Genomic DNA, 7,871 nt, shown 5'->3' on the forward strand with positions numbered 1-7,871 from the left:
GGAGCCCAGGAAGCTCACCTCTTTCCGGCCCTGAACTTCGGCGAGGCCTCCGTGCTGCGCGTGCTCGCCGACGATGGGCCTCAGTGCTGCGCGGGATCTGGACAAGAAGCTGGAGTGCGAGTTCACGTCGGAGATGGACATCGTCGGCCACATCGGGCACAGCAACATCGTGCACGACGACGTCAAGTCCAGTATCATCTTGCTCGACTCGGTGCTCAATGCCAAGGTCACTGACGTCCAGTCCAAGGTTGACGAGGATGATCTCTTTAAGGCCCGCTTGCCTGCCGGAGAGCAACGCCGGCATTTGGTCCAGCGCTGTCGTGGTCGTGCACGGCTTCACCAGCGTCGCGCTCCTCGACATCGGTGTCATGCAAGCGCCTCTGTAGCGCATTACGTCGCCGTGCATCGCCGTGCCCACCACGTCGCTGTACTCCGCCCACGCCACTCCACTCCCAGCGCGCGCCCAGTCCCGTCTTGCCCTCGGCGCGGTTCAAGAACGTGCCCACGGCGTCCGTCACGTAGTCCCGCTGCTTCGCTAAGTCGTACAACGTCACGAGCCCAGTCATGTTCTGCAGCTACGACAGCACCCGCCCCCCGCGCGTTCGATGCCTCGCGCCACCACTCGGCTAGTGCCGGCGCCGCCGCCTCCGCCTATAGAGCCTCCAGCTCCTGCGGACGCCGTCGCGAGGTAGACGGACGGCCGCAGACGCCGCGCGCGAGGGAGACAGACGGCCGCGGACATCGCCGCGCGAGAGAAACGGCTAGCCGCGGACGCCGCCGAGCGCGAGGGAGACGGGCAGCTGTGGATGCCACGGCTGGCTGGAGGTAGAACATGTCTACAACAAGGGGCTTTTTGTAAAAAAAAAGATCATCGTAATCAGCGCCTCCAAATGGGTATGAACATATGGTGCACCACTTAATAAGTTCGGAGGATCAAAATTCGATGAGAGTTCGTGGACCTAAGTGGCACAATGCTACAAGTTTAAGGATCGCTAGTGTATTTAACTCATTTTAATTTGTATAGGCGAATCACTTAAAAATCTGTTAGACTCTAGTTGGATGCTATGAAGCCGTTGGAGGGTCCAAAGAGATCTAAATTTTTATAGTTGACAACTTTTAAATTTGAGATGGTTTATATGTCTAAATATTCAATATAAGTTATCGGACATGTTAAACAATCTCGATTTGAGACAAAATCACATCAAAGTCGTAGTACTCCATGAGATTAACAATTTGGTAGTTAAACAACTTTTCATTGAACAACATTATCCCGCGTCCCATCGCGACCTCTAGGACCTCATCTTCCTCCTCGCGATGGCTTCTTCTCCCTCCCCGCGCTCGTCCTCGACCCCGCCGTCCTGCTCATCCTGACCCCGGCCGCCAACCACGGCCCTACCGACCCTAGCTCATCGGAGCTCTGACGAACTCTAGCGGCCGCCTTCTTCCCCTCCCCCTCCGACCACGGTGAGCTCTGGCAGCGGCAGCCTCCCTCCGGCCATGGCGCCCCACCCCTCCCTGGCCCAGACGCCATCGCCACCGCAAGGGCCCCTAAGCCGCCCAACCTCCTTCCCCATCGTCTAGACGGCCTACCTCTCCCCGACAGGGAAAGAAGGGTGGGGCGTGGTCGACGGAACCCTAGCCGCACCATCGTCTTCTTCTTCGTCTCCGACCTAGCGCCAACGAGCCCCCCTCCCCCTCTCTGTCGGGCGCATGCACGGGGCGCGTGAGTGCGCATCGTCACGTAATAAAGTTTGTGCTTTTCATTTGAGATCATGTCAAATATACAATCCAAGATTGATAGAGGTGAAGTTATATAGTTATAAGTGTTACTCGGCTGAGATAGCATGTACTCTTGAGGGAACATTGATGTCATGGCTTCGAATCCTTGAAATCGACGGTCATGATATACTTAAACCAATAGTGATAAGGGGTTTTTTTACTAGTGAAGCTTCATCTCAGCTTGTTCTCTATAAATTCAGATACATGAACCATTTACACTTTCCTCGTAGAAAAAATAGGACTTGCTAAAATTCAGACGACGATTATTGTATATATTTCATATATTAAAATTATAGTTTTTATTCATTGCAATTTTTGTAGACACAATCTGCAATTTTCAGTTCCGACAATAAAGAACCTGTTAGACAAAATCACAAACTCAACAAAATCTTATTTGTGTTGGTACAAAGACAATTAACAAAACATAAAAGTAAAATGATCTACTTTTACTAGTTGGTGTTACAGGAGTATTGCTAAAAATCTCGTTAAAATTCAGGCACCTAAAATATAGGAGTAGCGAGAAAAATTTGCATACTATTTTACATGTAACAGAAAAATGAAGTAACCTCACAAATAGGCATCTAGTAGAGATCTCGAAATTTTGAACGGAAATTTTGGTGTAAGCAAACAAGTATTGTCCACCCCCACAACTGCACCGCTCTAGCACCAGCAGAATCCCAACATTTCAAATTCGCGCCCCACGAAAACTGTTGCTTAATGATTTCTTTACAAAGGGTATGGTTTGTCTTAGGGATATATATATATATATATATATATAGAACTACTATCATGTAGCTTGCTACAGAATAACTTATTCTGTAGCCACTTTGAGTTACGATAATTACTATGTTAATTTACGAGATTATAGTAACTCCTTACTAAGTGGTTTAATATAACGTTACGGTAAATATCCCAATGTGTTATAGTAACCCAACTATTGTAAAATATGTATTGGCATTATGGTAAATTAGTATATAAAATTATAGTAAATGGAAGTGGCTACAGAATAACTTATTTTGTAGCCGGCTACTGAATAGCATCTCCCTATATATATATATATATATATATATATATATATATATATATATATATATATATATATATATATATATATATATATATATAATAACTAGAAATTCATTGTATGTCATGAGCGAGAGAATCGATTCTCGATCCTTTTCACTCCACTTCCATTGGGGTATGGTATGGGTATCAACCATCAACTCAAGAGGGAGAGAAAGCCACTCCCAGCTCCAACCCAAACCAACCTTTCATGTGCAGCAACCAACGGCCACGGCACCTCCTTGCTCCTCATGGTCATGAACCCAACAGCAGACACAAAAGCATCTGGCAAAGTGCTCCGTCCTGGGACTCCGGGGTAACGTCCGTCAAATCTCAGATCGATGGCGACGGATCCGAGACTTTCACTTTGAGAACGACATGGATGGAATATCTATCGGCACCTGGTATCCCGCCCGTATCCACAAGAGAAAGCCATGCCGTGTGCTAGCTTTTTCTCGTAGGCCAGCATAGCAAATAGCATAGCCGGAGAGAATAAAGGCAGTAGGGGAGATGCAGCCGGTAGGTGTCGCACGCACCGGTCCAGTCGTGATTCGATTCGCATATAGGAGTACTGAAAGATACTACTGAAAGAAAGATTCAGTCAGGTGCTCCGTGCTCGATTGCTGGACGACGGTCAGGTCAGCACGGCCAGCCATGTGAAAGATGGATGCAGTGATGGTAAAGCGGGCTCACTTTTGCCATTTGCCAAGCGGGCAAGCGATACAAAAGGGTGGCGCCGTGCACGTACCGCCCTTCCCATTGGCTCCTCAGCTCGTTGCATTGCAATTGCATCGATCCATCCAACACCTCTCGATCGGGACAAAGTGACGACGGACGATCTTGTGCGTTTGTACTACTAGCTAGTAGCATCTTTATCAGACGCACGCCGACTCCATTCATCCGCCGAAAATCTCTCAGGCAGCCTTCCCATTGGGTGATTATTGGTCACTGCACCTCCGGCTTTTGCCATGCGCGTCACTGTGTTAAATTTAATTTGTCTCCCGGCCTTTGGACCAGTGACTGGTCTGAAACAAGGTTCAGGCTAGCTAGGAGAAGGAGACGCCTGATCTGATCTGGTATCTTTGCAAACTCTTCCTGCCTGCCTAGCCTATGTCGAAGCTTTCCAGCTGGACGACCACTACCACCCGTGCCGTGCTGCCTCGATCAGCTTGCATTAACCCTCCGGCCGGGGCAACGGCACGTTCGTACTCTACGTGCCCATCCATCCTTGTCAACTGGCGATTACTCCTAGGTAGGGTACGTATGATAAGCGGTCACGCTCTACACCGCCCAGGCTCGATTCCTCCCAGTTCGATTTGAGTTGTCTGCAGAAGCATGTTCGCTTGCTTGTTTTAGACAGGTCTTATTAGTCAGTTGTTTTTCTCTCGCAACACACCAGCACCGCTTATACCAACCAGCAACAGGCCGAAAGATCGATCGATCGGCACGAGCACGACAACAAGCCGTTGATGCGTCAGTCTGTGCCAGAGCGAGGCATCAGGTCCAGAGATCCTCTTCGTTTTCAAAGTCGATCTCATGGTGTCGAGAGAACAACACGATAAAAGCACCGATAGTGGAGCTAGCACGGCCTATCTTCGAGTAGCCATGACGGAGAGACGATGCCAAAGGAAACACGAGAGAAGGAACCGTAGCGAAAAAAATGATGTTCAGTTCAGCCATGAGTACTACTAGTCCAGTACTCCAGCCAGCACAGCTCTGGGTGGCACAGATCTGCGACGTGCCGTGGCAGCGCCCGGCCGGGCGCGAGCGCGACACCCCACACGTGCCGGCCCGGCGTGTAGGCGCCTTTGGGCGCCGGGCCTGCTGGACCACGCGCGGGGGGCGCGACGCGACCCCCCTCCCAGTCCCAGCACCGCGAAGGCAAAGGCTGGTGCCAACCGAAAGCCGCTGCCGGCCGGCCCCCACGTCCGGTCCGCGCGCGCTAGCTGGGCGAACTGGGCAATTGCCGAGTGCCGCGGCTAGTGCTCGACCGCCCGGCGCCCCGCCCGGATGGTGGCAACTGGGGGCGGGCGGGCAGGTGCCACGCGCGCGCGAGAGGACTCCGGGAGTCGCACGGGAAGGAAGAAGGGTGCCGCCTTTTTGGATTGTTTATTGGTAGCGTGGCTTTGGCTCCCGTGGTTCCTGCGGGTGGGGGGTGGGCGTGATGAGTGGACACGCCGCCGTGCTCCTCCGCGCGGGCGCACCATGATGCGCGCCCGCTGCCTTTCCATGCCGCCCGCTGCGACCTCCAAAGCGGCCAAGCCATCATCGCTGGCGGGCGCCCCGACCCATCAGTCGGTCCGGTTGACTAGACTTGTCATGCTCCTGGCCTGGAGCCGGCCCGGGATCCATCGCATCGGAGGCCGGCCACACAACGCTGGGACGGACTACTACGCGTGCCCTACCTTTTAACACTGCACAACGTGTACCGTACGTGCGTCGTCGCAGCAAAACTGCCCCAAACTCTTGTAACACTCGCCCCGTTCTGAAACAATACTTTAATCGTACTTTTAAACGAACATACAGTGTTTCGCTCTCACGACAAATCAGCCTAAACTAAATTTCATCGAAACGTACAGGGCCACTGCAAAACGAAAATTTGCATGGTCGTCGATCATGTCTTCATTCATCATCTGGTGACCGTGGAACTCGACTGCTGATAGTATAGTACAGAAGATGTGACACGGTGCACTCCCAACAACAAAAAAGGTGGCAAGCAGAGAATTATTTGGAGGCTTGAGCTAGCATAGCAGGTCTCCTGTACTTTCAACAATTATTAGTCAAAAATAGACATGTGACCTACATCAATGCCACTTGCCAGAACAGAGTTAGCACGGCTGAGGCGTCCATGATTGCTAAAATGCAAACCTACTCACATTTTTTTTCTTGAATTTGCTCCGTAAATCAATCACTACTGTACTAGCCTTTTTTGAAAACCTTGCTCCATGCACACACCACACGTAAGCAGAAACATCAACCATTTCGGCGCTAAACTGGTAGAAAGTACTACCCCATGCCATCATCATTCCTGTGATCGAAGTCTAATCTAAAATGAAAATTTATAAGCCAACGATCAAATGACGCAAGAACCTCATCATCAGACACCCTCCGCGCAAGTGCAAACCAAACCCTGATGAACTAGTAATTTGCGCGCGCCCATGTGCGCTGTGATAACACCTTTACGATCACATGAGATCGCATACAGAGAGATGTCTGGGATTAGAACCATTAGACATTAGTAGCATAACTTCTAACATAGCCAAAGTAAATGTTCAAAGGCATAAGCTTAGTACACACTGATACATTGATCCCAAGGTAGTACATTGGACGTACGGGATCACAATAGGCATCACATGCGGGAGAGAAATAGCAGTTCCTAGGGGATGCTATCGAGCCATGGCGGCGTGGTGCTTTCCAGTTCCGGTCGGATATGTCATCACCGTCAGACTCACAGGTTGGAGTAGACGAGAAGGCTGCTTAAATCAACACAACAGATGTTACTTTTTTAGCTACACAAGAATATGATATGTACTACTATAAATGAAAATGCATTAGGAGCTATATACCTTGGTTCGGAACTGTACCTTTGGTTTCAAAGTAAGGAATGTAGCTTGTAATTTCGTTGTCAGTGTTTGAACGGTGGTGGATCAAAACGACGCCATAAGACTGTCTCCAACAGTCCGAACCCATACGCGAGACGCATTAGACGGTTTGGGTAGCGTACGGCAAAAAGGTGCGTGACCCAAAACTCCTCTTTTCCAACAGCCGACGCATACTCCATCGCGAGCCCCGACTTCATCGCCCCCATCCCAATCTCCGATGAGTCCGCCGCCCTGGGCACCCCGGCCACGGTCGCTCCTATCCTCGACCCTGCACCAGCCTCCTCCCTCGCTCCCACCTCTGCCCTTGCGTCGGCGACCCCGTGTCCTCGGCAAAGCGCCCCCGGCCTGTCACCTCCAGCTCCGGCGGATCGATGGCCCCGCGGTCCCCCGGGTCCTTCCCGTCGAAGAGGCGGCCCGTACACCTTCCTGGTAGCGACGGCGGTCGCCCCTCCACCTTCCCTCGTGGATCCACCGCAAGGCCCGTCCCCTTCATCACCGATGGCGGCGGCGACGTGGCCACCAGCGGGGACTGGGGACGGTGGCTCGTGGCTTCTAGGGGGCAGATCTGGTGGCGGCGTCCGTCCTCCTTCAACCACGATGGCGCCACCACCATGGCTGCGCCTCCTCTCCCAGCGACGATGAGGGCCTCCAAATTTGGGTCACGACGGAGAGAGGACGCTAATTTGGGTTTCCTCTCTCCTTCTATACAAAATAGGTGCCTCTTTTGCCTACTCTGTTGGAGGCCATTTTTTCCTATGCATGATGCATTTTGGGTATGGGTAGTGGTATACCTAGGCTATTGGAGACAGTCTAATAGCTTGGGCACTGGCATGCCTGGTAGAGAGAATAGTGTCTAGGCATGTGATGAGGGCGCAGCCGATAGTATATGCGGGCTAAGTGGCTAACTAAAAGAATAGAGCAACACTCTAAGGTATGGTGTATTGGGTCTGAGTGACATCACCTTCGTGCTGTTGTCTGTAGGATTCGTTAAGAGCCTCTCTATCTACATTGAATTCATCCGTTGTTAGAAATTCAAGGAAAAGCATGCATTAGATCAACGTAAAAAAAGCATGCATTGGAGCTAAGTATTAGGAATTATGGTATGCATTATCTACATGAATACTGTGATGTTACATGTGTCGAAAAACACACATACAACCAGAATTATCAGATGTTTCGTCGTCATCCTTGAAGTCTAGTGGTGCTTCGGAAAGGTGCGTGGAGCGTGATAATTGGCATCATCACAAGATGTCTAATTAAACCACTAAAAGAATAGTATACCGTAAAGACAAGCAGAAATCAAAACATCATAAAATTGTCATCCTAGGCATCATATAATGAAATATATTACAAATGGCTCACATAGGCTGCAAACATAATAAATTTGACTTTAAAACATTTTTTAAAGGGAAGACATAGTTTCAATCT

This window comes from Miscanthus floridulus, chromosome 18 (assembly GCF_019320115.1).
Source record: "Miscanthus floridulus cultivar M001 chromosome 18, ASM1932011v1, whole genome shotgun sequence".
In the NCBI taxonomy this organism is placed as follows: domain Eukaryota; kingdom Viridiplantae; phylum Streptophyta; class Magnoliopsida; order Poales; family Poaceae; genus Miscanthus; species Miscanthus floridulus.